This window comes from Pollachius pollachius (genome assembly GCF_949987615.1).
Source record: "Pollachius pollachius genome assembly, chromosome: 14".
NCBI classification, from domain to species: Eukaryota; Metazoa; Chordata; class Actinopteri; order Gadiformes; family Gadidae; genus Pollachius; species Pollachius pollachius.
Genome location: NC_136947.1, coordinates 4,565,051 through 4,577,909, shown reverse-complemented (window position 1 = coordinate 4,577,909; position 12,859 = coordinate 4,565,051).

Here is a 12,859-nt window from a genome sequence, read left to right as displayed (position 1 = left end):
GGTTCTTTGTCGTACATGCTGCCCTCCCATCCTTCTCTCTCTCTTTATTCTTTCTCCCCTACTTTCTGGGACTCTCTGAGATGAAGCAAGGTGATCCATCCTGGGTTTTGAACAAACAACATGACAAGAACATGACCTTCACTGCCGTACTGTGTCCTATAACCAGCATTCTGCCTCAGAAAGGAATAACACTTTCTTCCCTGAATACTTTGTTTTTGGTTTGAGGCAGCCAATGGAAGAACTACTGATAACAATTTCAGCAAACAAAATAAAGAAAAGGTAGTGGAAAATTGGTTAATTTTCCAGATCATTGAAGGGATTTCAGTGGTCTCCAATACGGAATATATCATCACACAATTGAATGAATCAACCTTCTCTGTTGTGTACATTCTGCACAGTACCACTGAAAAACCCCTTGTGTTTACATTTATCTCCCATCGGCCATCCCTCTACCCCCCTATTTCCCCGCGAGCTGGGCAATCCTACAGCACACACTGCCCCGCTGGTTACAGTGAGGTCAGTTAGTTCAGCTCATCACATTTTTAAAAGCTATCCTTACTGAACAAGGCTGTACTTGTATTTGTGTGTGTGTGTGTGTGTGTGCGTGCGTGCGTGCGTTCGTGCGTGCGTGCGTGCGTGCGTGCGTGTGCGTGTGTGCGTGTGTATCAGAGAGAAAGGGAAAGTGACTCACCGTCTGTAAGAGGAGAAAGTCCGGGCAGAGGAAGCCGCAGAGTGCACCCCGGAGTGCGTGCGACCGGTCAAGCCGGCCGCGGCCAGAGTCCAGTCCAGTGTGGAGTGAGTCTGGTGTGGGTCTGGCTCCCTGAACCCCCACTCCATATAGCACTGTCAACACACACCCCCGATCTCTCAGTCGTCAGCGAGCGGCCGGCGAGGTGTGGAGACTGGGGGCGGTGGGGGGCGGGGGGGGTGTGTCAGAAAAGAGAAAACATGGGGTGGGAGGTGGGTGGGTGGGGTAGAGGGCGGGAAGGAAGAAAGGCGGGGATGAAAGAGGTGGGGAGGGCGGATGCTGGGACAGGTGAGGAATTTACTGGCCCCCCCCCCCCCCCCCCCCCCCCCCCAGCGCTTGCTGTGCGTGTGTGTTTGTGTATGTGTCTGTGTGTGCGTTTGTTGTCTCTGTATTCCTATCGTAGGACAATATACATGTTGTTTTTCCTCCCTCACCACGATTAATTACTTGTGACATCATTCAATTAGGTGATAGCTCATGCACTAAAGGAGAATGTAAATGTGTGTTTTTTGTGGTTTTAAGCAAGAAATATTGTCCTACTCAACAGAATGTTCATTCGTTACCCTCCATTCCCATTGCCTCTACATTCTGAACGCCATTCAAAGTGTGTTGTTTATTACTTAAGAGGAAAATATGATTTAATGACCTGCGAACAATCCAACACTCAAACACAACAGAAAATACATCTTGGATGTCAAAGCATAAATAATGAATTGTGTAACTGAGCATTTGAAGCAGTTCATTATTCATTCGTCTTTTAATGGGCCTGTAAATTTTCTAACTTGAGCCCCCAAAACCAAAAAAACCCTCCTGTATACAGACGACCTGGCAGCGACCTTATTTCAATCTCAAATTAGTTGGAGATTATTGAATAAAATTGTTCTGGTTTTAACCAGTAAAACACAACAAATAGTCCTTTCAAGCAGAAGGTGGCCACTCTGTGCCACTTTTCATGTACAGCAGGACATTAGGCTGAAACAGCGATCCTGTCTTGCGGTGTGACGTGTGTGTGTGTGTGTGTGCGTGTGTGCGTGTGTGTGCGTGTGCGTGTGTGTGTGTGTGTGTGTGTGTGTGTGTGTGTGCGTGCGTGTGTGTGCGTGTGTGCATGTGTGTGTGTGTGTGTGTGTCAGCCTTTGAAGAGCACTCTGCATGGCGCTCCTCTTTGGCCCTAATGCACCCGGTCCATTTAGCGGGGCCAAGCTGTGAAACCCTAGCTTGGTGTTGCGCTCAGAAACAATTTCACCCTCCGATTGAGCCAATATCCACTCTGAAGAGGAAATAGATAGCGGACATGTGCCAAAGGACAATTTCTTTGCAACGTGCAGAATTTCTTTGAGATGACACAATGATTTAAACAATATGGGCCAATATGGGCCTAAATATTGACTTGGTTTTCCACGTCCACGTTAGTTTTTTATTCTCTTTCCCCAATGGTAAAGGACACGACACTGTAATAAGAGTCCACAACATTATACATCATGTGTAACTGTTACGTGATTGGATCTATCTGTTTTTTACAGGGTCATAGTTTTGAAACCCGAGTGAGGCATGAAATTCCCGGCAACGGACTATTGGCTGAGTGTGAAACTGGATCTGGTTTGGAGTGATGGGCAGAGCACGGAATGGCGGTTGACCCGGATTTATTAGCTCAGGGCTAATGGCCTAGCTGGCTTCCAGAGACCTTACTGTCTATGATCCGTGACAGCATGCAGAACACTGCTACTGCTGCTTGACCATACCGGGTCCTCTGGTCTCCCCATCAACAAGTCCTGGTCAGGATCATTTGTAAAGACATTGATTCCATTAGCCACCATCTTGATTGCTTATTTTGACATCCCCATTATTATGTGCCTACTAATTGCATCAGCCGTTTCCTGGGCATCCTCTTTTCCTCTGTTGGCAGGGAAAGCATCTTAATAATTGTTGAGTATAACATTTCACAAAATAATCGACATAGAAATGCTGAACTCTAATTCTGGAAACCAGTTGCTATCTCTTTTTCAGTCCTCTGCAACTGCCCGCAAGCCCTTCTGCTGACTCTAAAAAGGTGGATTGATACCTCTAAGGTAATTCTTGTTACCCCATGCAAATCAAGATTATTATACTGAAAGTTAAAAACAATATTTTTAATGCGTAGGCTTATGAACCATTCAAATGGCCTCTGCATAGACCCTTATACAAGTTAAAAGAAAAGTTTGGAGTGAGATAACGTGGGTTGTGGCGGGACGACCCTGAACTTTGCAAAACATGCAGCCTTTCACCCCACACTTTTATTATTGCAACTTAAACAGTTTTGAGCAATTTTACATCTTGCTCATAATTGATTATTACAAATGTGTTTGTTCAATTCCGAAAATAAACGAAATAGTTGTTTTTATACTATTGACTATTTTGTATTATTTGCAATGAATACAAATGGATATGAACTTCAAACTCAGTGTAGTCTTAAAGAACAGGGGGTCCTATTATTAGGGCATGGGGTTAAGGAATGATTGAACTCAGCATATTTTCAGCAAGTGTGTGTGTGTGTGTGTGTGTGTGTGTGTGTGTGCGTGTGTGTGTGTGTGTGTGTGTGTGTGTGTGTGTGTGTGTGTGTGTGTGTGTGTGATGGCCACTTAGGTGACCACTCATTATTAAAAGTGCATATAGGCCATGATCAGTGTTGCCACAGTTACCTTAAAAAAGTAATCAGATTACTGATTTCTAGTTACTCCTTAAAATAGTTACTTAGTTACTTTACTGATAACTTTATTTTAAAAGTAACTAAGTTACATTACAAGTAACTTTATTAGTTACAGGGCCCAGAATTTGGTGCTATGGCCCTTGGTGCACACACTGACGCACGGCTTTCAACCGCTTCCGCGTAGACAAAATATCACCGCGCGCTTTGCGGGGCGATCACCGGACGCATCTCCACGTGCGTGACGCAAACAGCGCGTTCTACCGCTCGAGCTGCTCGGACCTCCTTGTGGGTTTAGTTTTCTGGCGATAATGTAGAGGCTCCCACGCGCTCTCTCTGCTGCCGTCGCTCCAGCGCAACACACACACACACACACACACACATACACACACACACACACACACACACACACACACACACACAAACACACACACACACACACACACACACACACACGCACACACACACACACACACACATGCAGCACTGCGCGACTAATTCCGCCGCTAATGACAACTGGTGGCGCGGACACTGGAGAGTCAAGGTCGACACTCGCCTCTGATAGATTGAAGTCTTTGGAGACTCACTCTCACACAAACAGGCAGACAGACAGACAGACAGACAGACAGACAGACAATCAGATCGCCCAAATAGCCCAGCCAATTAGATCGCCCGAATAGCCCAAGATCGCTCATAAAAGATATAGGCCTAAAACATATATTATTTTACCCTAAAATGAAATATTAACAATTTAAATATCAAAACCGAAAGAAAATACAATTTCAATAAGTCATTGTGTCTAGGCTGCTACATAAATTCTCTATTTTATAATTTCATGTTCTTAACAAATAAATAATGTGTTTTATGAAAAGAAAAAAGAAAAAAGAATAATTTCATGTGAAACTGTTTTGTTCCATACAGGAATATATGAATGTCCAAACAACAGGAAAAAAATAATCTAGTTTATAATCCGGAACTAATATTCCTTGTCAAGCAAGCCGGGGAGAGCCTATATGTGGACAATTTTAGGGAAAATATAACGCACCAAATATTGTTAGAGACATTAAAAGACCTGCTGCTCCGACAGAATATATAATGCCCTCTTCAATCACATCCTTATTTCTAAGGGCTTGAGCCCATGCTCGGTAGCTCTTTCTTTTCATTCATCAATGGTTGAGATTTATTCAAGGAGTTCAACACACATTGATGTTGCATCATTGGGACAAATCAATTGAGCCAAAACAACTATTTAAGTGGCCTGCATTCATCAAAAAGATGAATACAGGCTTTCTGATGTATCCATCAGAAAAAGATGGATACAGGCTGCTTTTGCCAGAAATTCAACAGAAGAACCCCCCCCCCCCTTTTTGTGACTTTTAAAAAAGGTTTGCGTAATGGCAAAATAGCGTGTAATTTGAGTGCGAAATACATAGAAGTGTGGCTTGAGTGTGTGAAGCTTTGCCTTTCTGAGAGGTGGCATCTCTGATGTTAATAACTTTGGAGGAGGAGAAAGTGGAAGAGTAGGATGAACTTCACCTAGAGGCAGAAGGCTTTGTTTGCAGAGACCGATTGATCGACAAATAGCTCGCATCTGGCATTGTCAAAGGAGGTGAGAAAAGTTCAACACTAGCGTCGGATGAGATATGCCCGTTTAGTCCTGTAAATAGTCATGTTTGTGAAAGACTTCAGCAAGTCTGGTGTACGATGTGGTGATGGACTAATTCGTTTCCATGTGGGCAATTCTTGTATGAACTGTATGAACGCCACTTAGTGGACGCCGTCTTTACCCAGCTGTTTGTGTTTGGGGCACAACTATGGTAAACGTTACAGGTTTCAGTCTACGTTAAGACAAGTGAAACAAATGAACAATTAAATGAAAACTATCCCAACGGATCATTCCCCTAAAATCTTTTTGCTTATCCGCTTTCGTCACTTTGTTACAGGATTGGCCCCAAATTACTTTTCCACCCTACACAACAGGTAACGTTAGCTGTTTAGTTGTGTGTACATGAGCACCACTCAGTGGACAGATCCGGAATGACTGCCAATGCCACTGCTGAAACAGACGGATGCCTACATCTTTAGAAGTTGCACTTCCCTAGAAATCAAACGAATATACAACGGCGAAATCCACGGGTATCTGTTAGTCTGCAGCTTCAACAACAACAATTAACACCTTGGTGTACTGGCCTCCCAGTGGGATCAGTAGATATCCAGTTGCCTACAAGCTAGAAGACGACATATGTGAAAATGACTCCCTGACCTTTGTTGGTGGGAGTCACTGACAACTTAGCATTCCGATCATTCAGGTCGACAGGGCACCCCACTACTGTGTGTTAAGGTCTATGCACACAGTCAATGGGATTTGTTATTCAACACATAGGCTTACATCAATATCTATTTTACGTTTCTCCCTTCAAACCAAGGAACTATGCTTGGTTTTTAAGATACTTTTTGAACTATTTGGAGTAAATACTTTCAGATGCATAAAAAACAAGCAATCAAGATGGTGGCTATTGTTTGAATCAATGTGTTTACAGATGACCAGGGGAGGACGGGGTACAGTCAAGCAGCAGTGTTCTGCAAGCTGTCACGGATCATAGACAGTGAGCTCTCTGGAAAATGTAAACTATTATTCAATTGCGTCTAGTTTGGAGTTGGTGTTGTCAATGAAATAGATGTCTGAAGGATGGGCCTAAAAGCTAATGTAGTCAATCTGTAAAGATAGTCTGAACAGATATGTTTATGAAATAGGAGTATGTTTCAAATGTGTTAATTTAAGACCTTAACATTTGAGCCTAATGAGTAAACAATGACATAGATTCAAGTATTGTAAACGTAAAAGCAAAAAAGTATCAAGACGATAATAGTTTAAAAAAGCATTTGAGCGTTGCGTGTGTGTGTGCATGCATACGTGCATGTGTAAGTGCGCCTGTGTGTGTGTGTGAGTCCACGTGTGTGTGTGAGTCCATGTGTGTGTGTGTGGGTTTGATTGCTAAAGCGCTGGCATCTTCAGCAAAGAGATTGATTTGAGAAGCTCACCTACGACTCTTTTTAATCCAAGTGGCACGAAAGCAGGATCAATAAGTTCCTGATCCGGTCAACTTGCCCCACCCTTAATATTTCATGCTCCGATGGATCAGGCCTTAGCTGGATAACAAATGATCAGAAACAAGCACAACATTGACTAATGCCAAAATATGCTTTTATCCAAATTGTTTTTGACCCTTTGGCAGATCAAGGAAAGTTTTCGCCTCATCCAAAGTATCACTCGGATACTGAGGCCAACCGTTACAAGACATCGTTTCATTGCTATGGCAACAGATCGGGACTCCCCAGTTGCCGTGGAGAAGTTCTGACGGGCAGATGTGTGTACAGCTGCATCGATAGGAGGAGCAGACTCCCAGGCGTATCATCGTATGACCTTTGCATCTCCCATTCTTTGGGTTTATATAAGAAAGCATATATATATATATTTTTTGGTCTTTTCTACAAAAAGTTTGACCAAAAGTCGGTTACATCACGGTCTTAATGCAGTCGGACACTGCACTGCCACCTCCAGAGTGGCTGAAGCAGACCATTTCAAAATGAAAACAGTAAGAACATATTAAAACGGTGTGATCGACCATCCGTTTAACACGCTCCCTTGCGCCAACAAAGCAGAAATACAGCAGATTTATCCCGTGCAGATAAGATACTGCCACTTAGGAAAATAAGAGCGGTGTAAAGAAGGAGCCAAGAGAGGGGATGATGTGTCAGCATAATTGTGTTAAACAGCTCTGCTCCGGCCTGGACCTTGGCCGTTCCTTGGACTTAGTGTAACCAAGGTCACGTCCGGAGCTGCCTGCTTCTCTTCAAGGGCTGTTTACTCAGCATAAAGGACCCCTCTCCACAACACCTCCGGTGACTCATTAGAATATAGGCCGGCAAAGGATGAGTATCTGCTCAGATTAGGAAAGATTTCCCACTCAAACCAAGTGGCCACATTTTGTATTTTATAAAGTGATTATATAGTTCATCCTCTCTCTTAGAATAAGTGGTGACACAAGAGAGGAATTCAATAACATCAGAGCTAAACTGCTCCCTGATTCAACTACAGCGCAGTCTCGAGTCAGTATAGCGATATCCGTTTGTGTAAAGGCTTTGAATGCCTTCATGGCTTCACATCTCTAACATTGCACTATTTAGAGCAGAGGCGTTGCCCAATGTCCATTCAAGTGCACTCTTTGCAGTTTAGTCCAGACAGGATATACCTATCGCGGGATATTGTTTGAAGCAGACGATAACCGGCAGCAACACAATGTCAACTATTTCAGTATGTGACCGAGGTTGGTTTGGGGAGCATTTTGTACCCGGCCCTAAATAGAATGTTAGATGTCCAACAATGAGTGGTGTGCAGCTGTCAGGTTGAATAGACCTTAGATGTCTATCGCCATGTGGAGGCCTTCAACTCCTCCACCACCGGGAACCCATGTAGGGAGGGTGGGGGTGGTGTTGGAGGCAGTGTGTTTTAAAATCTGTCGTCCCCCTCTTTGACGCATGAACATCTTTGTGAGACAAAAAAAGCGATATAGAAAATAAGAGACATTTTGATTGCCAGCGATAAAGGGAACAGACTTCTCTTCCACTGTCACTACGTGGACAACAGTCCATCTTGGAAGGCCTAACCGTGAACCTGCAGAGGAAGAAGATGTTGCTACGGAGGTATTTCTTTTTTTACAAATAAGTTTGGTCGCCTCCAAAAAGAAACCCTGCAGATAACAGCAGTACCAGCACGGCTGGTACTGCTGGACAAAACTTGGATGTGTTTGTCATTAAAGGACAAAAAAAAAAGAGATTGTGTCCTTTCGCTATCCTGGCAATCTCGTTTGTGGATGATGGGAGGGGGGTGCGGGGTAATTGTCCAAATTGGGGTCCAGGAAGCAACCAGAACACGGGGTCATAGAGTATATCTCAGAGCTGCTCCGTAAAATACAACCTCAGCACTGGTGCACTGACTGTTATAGGAGTCAGATAAAGGACGAGTTCTAGTGCAAAACAAACCTTTTGCTTTATTTAGTCATTACCTCTATTCAGAGGGTAGACCCCCAGCATAAGTACATTTCTTTTTTTATCATTGAGGGGTCATTAGAAAACCATTCATGCTCTGCTTGGACCCTAATGTAGATTATAGTACAAGGTTTCGAGAAAAACAGTAGCACCTTGTAAACAGGATATTTGTGGGTTATTTATCGTAATTGGCCTATAATTTTTCCCGGGTTAATATTAACCTACCAAGGCCTTATTAGACACCACTGGATTGCAAAATGAAAATAAATTAAACCAGTCAGCACATGAACTTCATTGAAAGACCCTGAAGATGTGTTGTTTATTGACCAACGAAGGCTAATGCAGTCTTAGTCTGTGTGCACCGCATACACAGCCGCTGGGGAGCTGTCAGAGGATCACCATCCACATGATGGGGAAAGACACATGAGGAATACCATACGGCTCCCATGCATTAGCTGTTAACGCCTCCCTCGCTGAGACAGGGGGAAAACAGTGAGACGCTTTTACACAGATTTCCCTCTGAGTCGACGCCGCCCCCTCCATCCATCTCCTCTCCTTCCACGGTCTCATGCCCCCTCCTCATTTCCTTCTGTTGTCGCGCAAAATGGAAGACGGTCCATCCATCTTCCCCCCTGTCCTCTCTGTCAGCTCCTTGAAGCCGAGCAAGGCATGCATGACGCCACCGCTGTATCCTCCCTCTCCTCACCTTGTTCCCACGTCTTCACAGCAACACCCAAGGACTGAGGCAGGTTAGGAAGGAGGGAGATGTTTCATTGGATTCCACTTAAGGGGACTTTTCATTGTCCAGGCCAAGGTGACCCACACTCAACCTGCCCCTTTCCAGCAGAGCTTTGCAGAGTAAAAAGTGACTGGCCATTATGTTCCATGCCAGTGGTCTGCCCTTGTTATTTGATTTTGAGCGATTTCTAGGATCCCTGTGTGCGAATGTGTGTTAGGCCGAGATGTTATCGAACCCTTCCTGTTCATAGTGCTGTTTTAAACATATGGAACCAAATGCGCTGATGATAGTCTTACGGTCTGCACATTTATCTTTGTGTATTTTGATAGTTTCTATCGACTTTCGATAGACTCTCTGTATTCGGACATACCAAAATGTGGCAGCAGGCCACTGATTGGTCGTAATTAAGCCTGTTGGGCAATTGGCTCGGCCGCTTAAATCGTTTCAGAATTCCCTTCTGGAACAAATTGTCCTTTGTGTTATTTTTTGTTATTTTTTCCTAATTCCATGCAGGCATGTTCCGCCACACATAGGGCTGCTGCTATACCCTGGACCGTGTGAGGGGGTAAGATTAAAAAAATTGGTTGAATAGACCTGAGTCAGTGGCAAGGGCTCCTGGAGTGGGGGATATTATCTCAGTCAGCAGGGACAGAATGCTCCCATTGTCTTTCTCACTACCATTGTCTTACCAAGCAAACTACAAAATAAAAGTATCATTCCATTTAAACACTGCAGAAAAGACCTATATTTATCCCCCCGACAAAATAAAATAAATGGTTTAATTAGACTGTTGTTTAATTCAAATTGTATATACAGTATATTATCTAGTCTTTGATTAAAGCTGTTGATGCCCAGCCACTGGACTGCATCCCCAGTGGCTGAATTGGCAACAGATTTGTCTTTGACAGCAATTGATAACCTTGACTTGCAAATGACTTGGCCGAATCCTAGTCATTTGTAATTCAAGTTAATCATTCGCTCTTCAGGGGTCTACAGGTCTCTCTTTCCTCTCAGCTTCATCATGTCCATCTATAATTACAAAGGCGGCTGAGGTGACCACTGGTGAACAGGAAGCAGCCGTGTGGAGGGTGTCATGTGTCAGATAATGCAATGGACCGAGAAAAGGGATTGTGTCATTTCAGTTTCCTGGCAATTTCCTTTGTGGGTGATTGTCCAAATGGGGGACAAGACGGCCTCCAGAACACAGTGTCATGGAATCTCTCAGAGCGGCTCCGTAGACACAACTGTTGCACTGATCGTGCTGTTCCAGCAGTCAGATGAAGGACTGGTTCTAGTGCAAAACAAATCTTTTGCTCTATTTAGTCATTACTTACACAGATTGCGGTCTTGTGTTCTTCTCAGAGAGCAAAACCACCACCATTAGGCGACATTCATCTTTTATCATCGAGGGGTCATCGGAAAAACCATTCATGCTCAGCTTGGACCTAATGACTGCTGATGGCCACATCGTCTATTCAGTGGGCTATGGAGGAGCTTACACACACACGCACACGCACACACACACACACACACACACACACACACACACACACACACACACACACATACAATGGCCATCCCCTAGCTCACTCCCATGGTTGATGGCTACACTCATACATGCCATTAAAAGTGCACGTGCTGTTGTGCACTTAGCACACCGTGCACGACAGCCACAAGACGGGCATCTGCAGAGAGCATCCAGTGTGGTGTTTCGAAGGCGGACGTGACCCGATGAGTTGGCATGAATGAAACCAGACGACTAAACAGCCAATAGATCGCCGCCACACGTCAACCCCGGCTGTGGGACTTGCTTAATAGACTCATTAGTATAATTCTGAGCGCACTAATGATGTCATCTTGACCCCCCTCAGTACACTGATCATGGCACGTCGCTTCTTGTCTTCGGCCATGCTGGGGGGTGGTGGACAACACAGACATACCCACACAAATGCACACAAGTGCACGCACACACACACACACACACACACACTCCCGCACACACACACACACACACACAGAAAAAGCACAGCATGATGTAGGAAAATACATTTGGGGGGCGGCAGATGTTGATGTGTGGGGGGGAGGCTGGCTTTCCAAGAACTTGTGTGTGTTTGTGTGTGTGTGTGTGTGTGTGTTATTGTGTATTCGTGCCTCAGTTGAGACCAAAACAAATAACACACACATGCGCACACGCACACATACTTGCGCACGGTCCATTAGTGAATTGAAGGGCCTTCTGACACCACTCACACGTGTGCACACACACACACACACACACACACAGCCGGTGTCCCCAGGGACGGCTGCTTCTGTTGCGTCTCCCAGGAGCAGCGGGTGAGGAACACACACACACACAAGAGTAAGAGACCTACTCACCATCCCCTGAGAAGGCGAGAGGAATAATGGTTCATCCAATGCAAACATCATATGTCATCGTATGTTATACTCCACATCAGTATGAGTGCGTGTGTGTGCTTGTTTGTGTGTGTGTGTGTGTAGGTGTGTTTGTATGTGTGCATGTGTGACAGCATGTGTGTGTTTGTACACTGTGTATGTGTCTGCGTGCATGTGTGTGTGCCATAGTGTACTTGTGGCAGAGTTTGTGTTCGTATGTACAGTAGAGGACGTATGATGAAAGTGCGTGTGTTCTGTGGAGTCACATGGCATTGATTTAAGCCAATGAGCAGAGACGGTGCAGTCACAGAGCTTTTGGTTTTCGTGCTTGGTTACTCTTTCAGAAGTCAAGTAACTTTCTTCAAGGAATGAAATGCCTGGACTCAATTTGAAACCAGAGATCAACAGCCCTGGGGGGGGAGGGGTTGTATATACCGACCGATTGTGTTTGAAAAGGAGTTCTCTTTCGAGTTGTGTGTTGTTAACTAAAGCCTTTATTCTGGGGAATGTAAACAACGCATAGATGCTGAGATTTGATGGCCACCCGCATTTTGTTTCACGGTGCTCTGAAAGTCTGGGACTGATGAGCCTACTTTGTGTGAGGGTTGTGTTGTTCATCATATTCAATGCACAGTTTGTTTGGGCAGACTTTGGAATTATTCTTAATTAGCTACCTGGTAGAGAGAGTGAGAGAGACAGCGAGAGAAACAGCATATAGGCAAAAGAAATCTGGCAACCGCTGTAAGATTTAATCTGACCGAATAAAACCTGGCCGTTCTCTGGCACGGAGGACCAAGACAGATAATAACGCCATCCATCACCTCTTGTGAGTTCAAATTGAGCGTTGTTTTTTTTATGCATTGTTTGCACGCGGTACGTCTATGCTTAGGCATCCGTAATGATCACAGACTGTTTACAGTTTACTGCTGAAAGCGCTTTTGTTTCAGGGGAAGAACAATGTGCAAAGGGAATTAGTTGGAGCAGATGTGTGACTTTGGTTCACATGCAACATCTTGGATTAACTAATTTGAAATGTGCAATGAATGTATAGTATGGTATGTATGGTATATGGCGTGGTGTGGTGTAGCACAGTATGGTATGGGGAAAGAGGAGCAAAGGGCTGGTGTCTGTGCGAGTCTCAACAGAGAGGGCTTTGGTTACGTTGCTCCACTGCAATTGCTTGAGCAAAGATAATGATGGAGTGGTCATGACAGGATGGTGGCGAAGGACAGAGCGAGAGAGAGAGCGA